At 35.2% G+C, this 12966-nt stretch overlaps 1 pseudogene; it reads left to right on the top strand.

Annotated features, from left to right (window-relative positions):
- The first annotated feature begins 340 nt into the window (after window positions 1-340).
- LOC114256418 (prohibitin-3, mitochondrial pseudogene) lies at window positions 341-12661 on the top strand (annotated as a pseudogene).
- Window positions 12662-12966: the final 305 nt, after the last annotated feature.

Here is a 12966-nt window from a genome sequence, read left to right as displayed (position 1 = left end):
TGACATCGGCTGGGATTTCAAACTCCTGTCTAAAGTACTCAAGTTTGGAGGGGGTGTTTACCCTATGTTTCCACATACCCATGATATAGGCTTAATCTTAGAAGGTAGGTCTCAGAAGATGTTTTTAGAAGGTTATTGGGACCTCAGCAAACAGTAAGGTAGGTGCAGGTTTTAGTTTTCTCCTAAGCTATGGGTTCTACAGACAAATCCCAAGACCTAAAATCTATGGAAACACGGATTGAAAGCAAGAATCTGGAAAAGATGTAAAAAATAGAAAAACCGAAGTTTCAGAAACAAGAATTGAGATGGGCTATCAAGAACATGAAGAATACAAGAGTATATGGCCAAGAACAGTGGCAAAAGTGTAAAGATGTGGTGAAACAGTGCGTGTGTTCAAAATGTAGACAAAGGCAAAATCATGAATGAATGCGTTTAGATGTACGATTTATAAATTAAAAGAGCTTGAAACAGTACAGTAATGGCGACAGCAAAAGAAGAAGAAACATCGAGGAACTAAAAATGAAAGGAACAGTAGCTTACCAGAAAAAGGGAAGCCGAAAAGGGATTTGCCGATGTCCTACGATGATTTCAGGAGCAGAAGACCGGTGGAAATCTCGCCGGTAGGGGTGAACGGAGGAGGTTGCAGAGCTTTAGAAGCTTGAGCGATGGAGGATTTCGAAAGCTAAAGAGAGAGAGCAGAGGATTCGAATGAAAAAGTGAAGAGACGGAAAAAAGGAAAAAAAGTTTTTGATTAAACAGAAACGGCGGCAAAAGCAATCAATACGCCTAGAAGAACGAGGGCGTCAGACGGCGCACGTGAGAAAAGAGGTGGCTAACAAGCACGTCACATGTACGAACCAATAAGTGGGAAACGTATGTCTAAAACGGTTGGGTTGAAGTGCATGACAGCTCATGCGCGTGAGAAGTTTCTTAAAAATCTTGATTTTTTAGGGAAAGTATGTCGGCCAGAAATGAATGATCTCGGCTATCAAATTTTAAGCCAATTTACTGGAAGAAAATACAGATATAGGTTCCATCACCTCAGAATGCCGAGGTAATAGAACCTAGGGGGCAGTTGAGGGGATGTATTTTTTGAATACCAACACGTGGCAAGGTGATGCCGACGTGTCAGCCGAAGTGCCACGTGTCCTGGTTGTTACGCCGAGGTTATCTCGGAAAGGCCGAGGTTATCTCTAAAGATATCGGAATCCGAGATAAATGGACAAAAGATAAGGGACAAGAGTCCTAGAGTAAAGAGGAGACTTAGCCAAGATAAGGATAAAACTCTTAGGGAGTTTATCTTTATCTCTTGAAGAGTCCAAAGTAAGTATTGAATTGGAGTCTATAGAAGTCAGGCTTCTAGTGGGACTAGGTTTATATTGGCTATAAAAAAGAGGCACCCCCGTGGGTCTAAGGTACGCAGTTTTATGCTTTGAATAGTAAGTTTAGTACTTGATTATCTTTGAGAGATATACTGACTTGATCGTCGGAGTGCCCCCGGGTGGAAGAGCCACCGCCGGAGCCTTTTCTTTCTGTTGCAGGTTAGCTGAAACCATCTATTTTGCCGGTGCTCTCCAGCTGATTACTAGGCGGGCAGTGTGGTCAGAAAATCACCCACACAATTAGTATTTGACAATTTATTTGATAATCTTTTGATTGCGCTGAGGTAGATTGTTATCCAAAAAAAATATTGACAAGTTATTATATTATGTTCAAAATTTGTAAAAATTTAACCTATCAAACCGATTCACATCCATCTGTCAATCCGCCAATCCATTCAATCTGCATCTGCCAATCTGGCGAACAAATGATGGATTGGAAGTTTGCCGGCAGTAATCAAACTGCGAGCATCTCTAGTATCAACCGATAGTCCACCTACCAACAGTAGAATCGAAATACAACGATTATACCATTGGAATATACCAACACTGAAATAGTTCACCCCAAATCTTCGTAATCGTCACGACGGAATCGAAACCAAGCAATTGAACGAAAACAAATGTATTGTCTACACAAATCACAATCACATAATCAAAATCAAAGCCGAAATCGAAAAAGAGAAAGGAAGACAAACCCTAAACTAAAACGACAAAGTCTAGGAGCACAGAGAATGGGACATAGAAACCAAACACAAATTGTTCACTAGTTGTTCGCCTGGTCAACCGTACAAAACTTGTCAACAGCGGCTGTCATGGTGTCGACCCAACTGTCAAGTGTCTTCTAGTTGTCCAACCGATCGTCCGCCTCTTCAGCTTATGTGTTTCACCCTATGTATCCGTAGCATTGCTCAAACTAAAAACCCCCAAAGCAGTGATGAGTTTTGGTTGGGTCTATTACTTTGTTTATTTATTGGCCTTAGTGGTTTTTTTAGACCGTTGATGTTTATTTTAATCGTGTGGTCGCTGCTTATTGCTTGTCGGAGAAGCATATTGTATATTTTCTTGGAAAAGATCTTCAAATATTTTCATTTTAGTCAAATCTAATCTAATTCAATTTATATCATTAAAAATAAAAATTATTCTAAAATTTTATAGCTTTAAGAATATTGTCCTGTTTGTTTTCAAAATTAAGTTGAATAGGATTGTTAGTGTAGAAATTGTTAGTAATGAGACTAAAAAAAATTATGTTTGTTTGATGATCATCAAACTAGCAAAAATTTATGTTTGTTTTGCTATTTTATGATGAGATTAATTATATGAAATTTCACAAATACCTTTAATGTTTTTGATATATCTTAATATTAAAAATTATTTTTATATTAAATCATTTTTGTAAATTAAGGGACTACAAGAAAAGTGGGCTTAAAAGACGAAACCATTTGCGACGGCACAACTTGCTGTCACGAAAAAGCTAAGTTTTTGCGACAACACGATTTGCTGTCGCGGAAAAATAAAGTATTTGCGATGGCAAAAATGCTATTGTGAAAAAGAAGAGTATTTGCGACGACGAAAATTGTTGTTGCAAAAAAAAGAAGAGTATTTACAACGGCAGAGATTGTTGTCACGAAAAAATAGAGTTTTTACAATGGCACCAGCTGCAATCGCCAAAAAAAAAAAAAAAAAAAAAGAGTGAGTTTTTTGCAACTATAATAGGTACCGTTGCAAAAAAAAAAAAAAAAAATGGGCCTTTGAGACGGCTTCATATATATACAGTCACAAAATGGTTTGAATAAATGCAATAGTATTTTTCTGTCGCAAAAAAAAAATTTAAAATGATGTCGTCTTACTCTTTTGATATAACATTTCTCTTTCACCCATTTTTTCATCTTCCTGTCTCTTTGTCTCTTCTCTTTCTCTCTTTCACTTATCACTCTTCTATCTTTGTTTGTTTGTCAATCTCTGTGTGTGTGTGTGTTTGTGTGTCTCTCGTTCATCTCTCTTCTCTCTTACTCATATCTCTTCTCTATATCTCTCAGTCATGTCTCTTCTCTCTGTCTCTCTCACTCATCTCTCTTCTCTCTCTCTTTTTCTGTCTCCCTCTTTCTACCTCTTTCTCTCTCTATCTTTCTCTCTCACTCATCATTTTTTTCTCTCTGTCTGCATGTCTGTTTACTTGTCTCTCTCTCTCTCTCTCTCTCTCTATTGTGTCCGTCTTGCTCACTCTCTCCCTCATCTCTTCTCTATTTACCGAGCTCCCTCTTGATTTATCGATCCATTAAAAAAAAAAATACACTTTTAGCGACCACTTTGTCTATTTCTTGCTCATCATTCTGTCGATGTCTCTGTCACTTTGTCTCTATCTCTCTTCTCTATCTGTCTCTCACTCATCTCTCTCTCTCTTATCACCCATCTTCTCTACTACATTCACCACTACTGCAAATGTCATTCCACTACCATCACTATTACCATTGTTGCCACTCCACCTCTACGACTACCATTACTACCACTATCGATACCATTTCACTACTACCACCACCATTACTGCCACTACTACTACCATTACCTCTCCTTTACCACTATCACTCCATCTCATCTACCACCACCACAGCTTCACCACTAATCTCCTTCTCCATGAAGTGTGATAAAAAAAATTAGATTGATATTTTAATCACACTTGATTTGATTAAGTATGATAATATTTATTTTTTATGTCACTTTTCAATAAGTGTGATTATATATATATATATATATATATATTTAATCACACCTTTTAATTAACATGTGATTAAAGATCACATAAGAAGAATTAAAAATATTACACTTTCATTAAATAAAAAAATTAAAATAATTTTTTAATCACACTTAATTTAATGAGTGAGATAATATTTTTTTTTAATCACATTTTAAATAAATGTGATTATATATATTTATTTTTATCACAATTTCAAGCTTGATGGTATATAATTTTTCAATTTAATTTAGACGACTCTTTGAAACACCCAGTTAGATTGAATTTACTAAACAGGTCTCTTCTCCAATTAATTTGCTCTGCCTTTTCTTTTTGAAACAAAGCCCTAGTCAATTCATTCTTATTCACATCTCTCTCTCTCCCTCACAAACCCTCATCCCATGGCTCCAAAAGCCCTTTATTTTCGACATTTGAACTCAACCTCACACATTCTCCTCCATCTCCGACACCAAGGACCTCCAAATGGTTAACCTAACCCTTTGTGTCCTCTCTCACCCTGAGGTCTATCAACTGTTGGAAATTTGGTTTTTATAGGCTTTTTTTGGGCCAACTTTGAGCCCAAAATTGAGTGGGTTCCATACGTCTTTTGGGGTGGATCCAAAGAGGTGACGTGTTCCTTGTCGCATGGCAAGTCACACGGTGAAGACGGTTCATCAAAATTATTTATGAGTGAATGGGAAATTGACGTCGTTTTCGGGTTCGTAGAATAAAAAATTGAAAAAGTAAAATATGAGTTTCCTTGAAATGGAGTCACATTGGAAACTTAAGAGAACTTATAAGTGTATATAAGTTCTAGGTGGCAACACTTGAGTTAGGCCCCAAGGGGCACCCAACTTTATAGAAGGGAGGAGTTATGGACAAAGTAAACCTTGGCTCAAACCACCACATGCGCACTGCCGCCGCTCGACAGGCTGGGCCGGGCTGGGCCGGGCATAGATGTGGGTCAGGTCGGTTCTTATATTAATTTTTTGGAAAAAATTTATTTGAATTTTTTCCAGAAATTCTTAATGAAATTAAATTCAAATTTTTTGCCAAAAATGAATTTAGTTTTCTGTCTAAATTTTTCCTCCTTCAATCTGAAATTTCAACAGATTAACTGCTAGAAACTGCCCAGTAGTTACACAGATTTGAAACTGCACAGTTTGGACAGATTCATACAGTTCGGACAGATCAAACAATTCCAGCAGATCTGTTGAAATGTGAATTGCACCTGTTCATTTCAAAAACACACCTGTTCGGTTTGAAAATCAAACCTATTCAGTCCTAAAAATACGAAGGCATTCCAGCAAATTTCGATATTCTGAAAATTCATTTTGTTGTCTTCCTTTTGCTCTCTTGCATCAATTTATTTTTTATATTATTTTAGAGAAAAATTCAGAGAGTTTAGAACATAGGTTTTGTTCGCTGTACAAATTATTTGGAGTGCTACTGCATTTTGTGAAGATCATTGTGTCCTGGGAGATAGAAGTCATTAGTCCATAAACATCGAAGCGGGGTGAATCTATCTTAAGGATAAGGTGTCACACACTCGACTTCATCTTTTAAATATTTATTGGGTTCGGCAAAATAAATTCTGTAAGAAATTTATTTTTATTTGTTTGATTTAGTTTCAAATTATTTATTTTACACAGAAGATTGTTTTAACAATCTTAAGACAGATTCGAATTATTCTGTTTATGCAGAATTTTTCGTTTGTTTCCTTTTTTTCTTTTCTTCTTTTTACAGAAATTATTTTCTGTGGTTTTACAAAATAATATTCTGATTGGAAAAACAAATAGTAGTAATATACTATTTATTTTCTTTGACAACTAGTAGTAATATGTTGGTGTCATTAAAAATTTAGAATATTTATTTGTGAAGTTAGTCAAAAATTAATTTTTGATTTTCAGAAATAATTTCTGAGTTTTCATTAATTAAAATTTTGTTTCAGTATTTTAATTTTTGAAGTGTTATAGAAATTTAATTTTCTGTGTAGAATTAATTTGTTTAAATAAAATTTTATTTTATTTTCAAATTAATTGGAAATGAAAGTTACAATTCTTATTTCTTTTATTTTTATAGAATTTAATTATATGGTTTTGGTTTAAATTTTATGTGTAGTATAAAATTCTAATTCTAATTTTGTTTTATAATTTAGAATTCATGACTACTAAAACTAGTCAAACTAATGCTCAAGCAAGTACTAGTGTGGTGGCTGCAATTACTCCAATCCCTCCTATTGTGACGGTGCCAGTCAATCACAGTGAAAAGCCAAAGAAGTTCTCAGCAACTGATTTTAAACGATAGCTACAAAAAATATTGTTTTATCTTACTACTCTAAACCTGGCACATTTCCTCCGTGAAGATGTTCTTACTTTGAAAGAGGATGAAACCGACCAGCAAGTGGTTGTTGCGGTTGATGCTTGGAAACATACTGATTTCCTTTGCCAGAACTACATCTTGGACGGACTTGACAACACATTATACAACGTCTACAGTCCTACTAAAACGACAAAGGAACTTTGGGAGTCTTTGGAGAAAAAGTACAAAACAGAAGATGCTGGCCCAAAGAAATTTGTGGTTGGCAAATTCTTGGACATTTTGATGGTTTGATTCTAAGACTGTGACTAGCCAAGTTCAAGATCTCCAACTCATTCTGCATGACATTCACGCAGAAGGCATGTCTCTCAGTGAATCTTTCTAAGTTGCAGCCTTAATTGAGAAATTACCACAAGGTTGGAAGGAATTCAAGAACTACCTCAAACACAAGCACAAAGAAATGTATTTGGAGGAATTTATTGTGCGTTTGAGGATAGAGGAGGACAACCGCAATTCTGAAAAGTGGGCTGATAAGCATCCAATAGGGTCAACGGCAAATGTAGTGGAATATGCTCCAAAGCCAAAAAATGAAAGTTTTATGGAGAAAGTTCCTCACAAGACTCTAAAGGAGGAGAAACTAAGAAGTACAAGTTTAATGGCAAATGTTACATCTGTGATAAAAAGGGACATCGGGCCAAAGATTGCCATAGCAAAGGCAAAAGCAAAAGAAGAACAAACAAAAGTCTGCTTAAGCCAATATGACCGAAGTAGAAAAAATTTTCAATGGTGTAGATGACATAAATCTTTCTGCAGTTGTTTCTGAGGCAAACTTTGTCGGAAATCTAAAAGAATGGTGGGTAGACATTGGTGCTACTCGCCATATATATGCCGACAAAAAGATGTTCACATCTTATTCTATAGTGGACAACGGTGAACAACTTTTTATGGGCAACTCCTCAACTTCCAAAGTTGAAGGATAAGAAAAGATTATTCTGAAGATGACATCTAAAAAGGAACTCACTTTCAACAATGTGCTGTATGTACTAGACATTCGCAAGAATCTTGTTTCCGGATCTTTGTTGAGTAAAAATGGGTTTAGGCTAGTTTTTGAAAGTGACAAGTTTGTACTTAACAAAAACGAGATGTATGTAGGAAAATGTTACATGTCTGATGGCCTTTTCAAAATGAATGTAATGACTATTGTACCCTCTATTATTAGTAAAAATACATCTTCTTCTTACTTGCTTGAGTCTTTAAATTTATGGCATAGTAGACTTGGACATGTTAATTATGGATCTTTATGTAGATTAATTAATATGGAATGTTTACCTAAATTTGATATTGATTTAAATCATAAATGTGAAATTTGTATTGAGGTAAAATTATCCAAATCTCTTTTTCATACAATTGAAAGAAGTACGAAACCACTTGAATTAATTCATAGTGACATTTGTGATTTTAAATCAATTCAAACTAGAGGTGGGAAAAAGTATTTTATCACTTTTATAGATGACGATACTAGATATAGTTATGTTTATTTAATTCGAACCAAGGATGAAACTTTGGAAACTTTGGAAACTTTCATTCAATACAAGAATGAAGTTGAAAATCAACTTGGTAAGAAAATTAAAAAAAACTTAGAAGTAATAGAGGTGGTGAATATGAATCACTTTTTGGTGAGTTTTGTAAAGAACATGAAATAATTCATCAAACCACCGCTCCTTACTCACCTCAGCAAAATGGAATTGCTAAAAAGAAAAATAAGACTTTAAAAGAAATTATGAATGCCATGCTAATCAATTCTGGATTACCTCAGAACTCGTGGGGGGAAGTAATAATTTCTGCTAATTATATACTTAATAAAGTACCTCGAAAGAAAGTGAATCAAATACCTTATGAAATGTGACATGGGAGAGTACGATCCTACAAATATTTAAAAGTGTGAGGGTGTGTGGCTAAAGTGGCTATTTCTAGTCCTAAAAGGACTAAGATAGGTCCTAAAACTGTTGATTGCATTTTCATTGGTTATGCCATGAATAGTAGTGCATATTTATTTTTGATTCATAAGTCATAACATTCCAAATTGCATGTAAATACTATTATTAAATCTCGGAATGTATCTTTCTTTGAACATGTGTTTCCAAATAAAACTAGACAAGAGACTAGTACTAACAAAAAATCTCATGATGCTATTACTAGTCAAGATCAAGAACATGATCAAGAACAAGAGCAAGAGATAGATCAAAATGAGGAAGAGGAACCTAGGCGTAGTAAATGTACTAGAACCTCAAAATCTTTTGGTCCAGATTTTCTTACATTTTTGTTAGAAAATGAGCCTTTAACTTTTGAAGAGGCTACACCCAATCCTGAAGCTCCTTTATGGAAAGTGGCTGTAAACAACGAAGTTGAATCCATCTTGCAAAATCACATTTGGGAATTGGTGGATGTACCACCAGAGTGTAAACCTCTTGGGTATAAGTGGATTTTCAAAAGAAAAATGAAAGCGGATGGATCAATTGACAAATATAAGGCAAGACTTGTGGTCAAAGGTTTTAGACAAAAGAAGGTCTTGATTACTTTGACATATACTCACCGGTTACTAGAATAACATCCATTAGAATGTTAATTGCTATTGCATCCTTGTACAATCTCAAAATTCATCAAATAGATGTGAAAATCACTTTCTTAAATGGTGAGTTAGATGAAGAAATTTACATAGAACAATTAGAAGGATTTTCTGTTCCAAAAAAAGAAAATAAAGTACGTAAATTGGTTAAATCATTATATGGTTTAAAATAAGCGCCAAAACAATGGCATGAGAAATTTGACAAAGCAATGATGTCAAATGGATTCAAAATTAATGAATGTGACAAATGTATTTATATTAAAAACACTAGCAACGGTTAGGTTATAGTATATCTTTATTTGGATGATATGCTCATCATAGGTAATAATAATGACATGATTAAAACTACCAAGAAAATGTTGAATAAACATTTTGACATGAAAGACAGGGGAATTGCTAATGTAATACTTGGTATGAAAATTACCAAAACATCAGAAGGTTATGCTTTGTCATAATCACATTACATTGAGAAAATACTTGACAAATTCAGCAAAGATGATGATCATCTTGCTAGAACACCTATAGATGTTAATTTGTTTCATTCTAAAAATGTACAGGAAAGTATTTCTCAATTAGAGTATGCCCAAATTATTGAAAGTTTAATGTACTTGATGAACTACACTCGTCCGGATATAGCTTATGCAGTAAGTAAATTAAGTAGATATACGAGTAATCCAAGAATAGAACACTGGAAAGCTATTATAAAAGTTCTAAAATATCTCTGATTTACTCGTAACATTGGGTTAAGTTATACTAGATATCTAGCAGTACTTGAAGAATACTGTGATGCAAACTAGATATCGGATACTAGAGACTCAAAATCCACCAATGGGTATGTCTTTACTCTTGGTGGTGCGGCTGTATCTTGGAAATCTTCCAAACAGACTTGCATTGCTAGGTCTACTATGGAATCAGAATTCATAGCTTTAGATAAAGCTGGGGAAGAAGCAAAATGGCTTCGTTACTTCCTTGAAGATATTCCAATGTGGCTAAAACCGGTGCCTGCTATATGTACACATTGTGATAAGCAATTAGCAATAGACAGAGTATAGAGTCATATGTACAACGGTAAATCACGACACATTCGTCGTCGACATAACACCGTGAGACAACTACTCTCTAATGGAATTATTTCCATTGAATATATGAAATCTAAAGACAACATAGCAAATCCACTAACCAAAGGGTTAGCAAGAGAGCTAATTGAGAATTCATCGAGGGAATGAGACTTAAGCCTATTAAATAAAAGTTACCACAACAGCAACCCAACCTAGTTGACTAGAGATCCCAAGGTCTAGATTCAAAGGGACAACCGAGTTGTGTATGACTTAGAAGGATCATTGGGGAGTCAAACTCCTATCCATTTCTATGATGAAATAGTGATGTCTACAACGTTTTAGGTTAAGTAATACTTTTTAATGATTCTTATATCTAGGTATACCTAGTAGAGTATGGCAGGATACTCTTTATAAGAATCACTTATATGAGTGTGAACTAGGTTGGTTCTATGAGATTTATGAACGGCTACAATTCTCTAGAGCACTCATGGAAGACCAGGTTGTTCAGGGCCAAAATGAACACAATAGTGAGAACTAAATTGTGTCTGGTGATATACTGTGTGAGTTCTATTGTCTTGGTTTACACAAGTGGCTGAACAGTTCAAGACATCATGTTCACTGGTTAGCTAGTAAATCCGATAGTGTCTCACAAGAGAAGGTTCAAAGCCAAAAGCTACCTATCCTTTGCAGAATATTTTCAATTTCTGTACTCTCTGTAATTAGATCATGTTGTTGCATTTTCTCTCCGTCAAATTCCATTCATGTGGGGGATTGTTCGAAATTTGGTTTTTATAGGTTAATTTTGGGCCAACTTTGAGCCCAAAATTGAATAGGTCCCATACGTCTTTTGGGGTGGGTCCAAAGAGTTGATGTGTTCCTTGCCACATGGCAAGTCACACGGTAAAGATGGTTCGTCAAAACCATTTATGAGTGAATGGAAAATTGACGTCGTTTTCGGGTTCTTGGAATAGGAAATTGAAGAAGTAAAATACAAGTTTGCTTGAAATGGCTATCCCACATTGGAAACTTAAGAGAACTTATGTGTGTATATAAGTTCTAGGTGGCAACACTTGGGTTAGGCCCCAAGGGGCACCCCAAGTTTGTAGAAAGGAGAAGTTATGGATAAAATGAACATTGGCTCAAACCACCACACGCGCGCGCGCGCCACTGCCGCCGTCCGACCGGCCGACCTGTGCCAAGCACGAGTGTAGGTTGTGGGTCGGGTCGGTTCTTATATTAATTTTTTGGAGAAAATTTATTTGAATTTTTTCCAAAAATTCTTAATGAAATTAAATTCAAATTTTGTGCCAAAATTGAATTTAATTTTATGTCCAAATTTTACCTCATTCAGTCCGAAATTTCGACAGATTAACTGCTAGAAACTGCCCAGCAATTACACAGATTTGAAATTGTATAGTTTGGATAGATTTATACAGTTCGAACAAATCAAACAATTCCAGCAGATCTATTGAAATGTGAACTGCACCTGTTCATTTCAAAAACACACATGTTCGGTTTGAAAATCAAACATGTTCAGTCCTATAAATACCAAGGCATTCCAACAAATTTCGATATTCTGAAAATTCATTTTGTTGCTCTCTTGCATCAATTTATTTTTTATATTATTTTAGGAAAAAATTTAGAGAGTTTAGAACACAGATTTTATTCGATGTACAAATTGTTAGAGTACTACTACATTTTGTGAAGATCATTATATCCTGGGAGATAGACGTCATTAGTCCGTAAGCACCGAAGCAGGGCGAATCTGTCTTAAGGGTAAGATGTTACACACTCGACTTAATCTTTTAAATTTTTATTCGGTTCAGTAAAATAAATTCTGTAAGTAATTTATTTTTATCTATTTGATTTAGTTTCAAGTTATTTATTTTACACAGAAGATTGTTCCAACATCAACTCTCCCAATATTTCAAACCCTAGGCCTCGAATACGACGAGAAAGTGCTTATTTCAATCGTTCTCAATGATGTTTCCATCACGCACTTGTCGTATGGGGCTGAGTTCTCCAAGGCCGTGGAGCAGAACTAGGTGGCGCAATAGGAGGTGGAGAGATCAAAATTCATGGTGGCCAAAGCAAAGTAAGAGAGGCGAGTAGCGATTATTAGGGCGGAAGGTGAGAGTGAGGCTGTGAAATTTATTTCAGATACGACTACGGCTCTTGGAATGGGTTTGATGGAGCTCAGGAAGATTGAGGCTTCGAGGGAGATAGTGGCAATGTTGGCGAAGACTCCAAATATGGCCTACCTGTCTAATGCAAACAACATGTTGTTGGGGCTCAATCCTTCCATGGCTGGCCATTGATTTGGTGATTTCAATGACCTTACACTGTTTTCTGTTTCAATTCATGAATTCTTGAAATTGGACTTTAGGAGCTTACTATATTGATTATAATTGTTCTAATGAGCTAAATAACAGTTGAGTTCAAATAGATTTGTTTCTGTTTGACTTCAATCTTCATGGAAGTGTTATTTAGTGAATTGGGTTTTTGATTTTGAGATTTATGTTGGTGTTAAATATGATAATTAGGCATTGCTTTTTTTTTATTATTATGAGACTATTGGGCATGCATGTTCTTCTTGTGATGATCTCTTAATACTAAAATAAATCTAATTTAATGAGCAAAAACAAATTCTTTGTTTCAATTAATATAATGAGTGTTAGGCATTACTTTCTTTGAAATTCTTAGTATCAAGTAATATAATGATGTTTGTGTCCTCTCTTTCTGCTTTGAGCAAAAAAGTTATAAAAGTATATCCTTTAAATTTTTCTTAATGGGGGACGACAACGAGTGGCGAGTGACGACGGTGAGCAGCGAGTGACGATAGCTAACAGTGGCAGT

This window comes from Camellia sinensis, chromosome 8 (assembly GCF_055761805.1).
Source record: "Camellia sinensis isolate YWXY chromosome 8, ASM5576180v1, whole genome shotgun sequence".
Lineage (NCBI taxonomy): Eukaryota > Viridiplantae > Streptophyta > Magnoliopsida > Ericales > Theaceae > Camellia > Camellia sinensis.
Note: the sequence above shows the minus strand (reverse complement) of the source record. Positions and strands in the feature narration are given on the sequence as shown.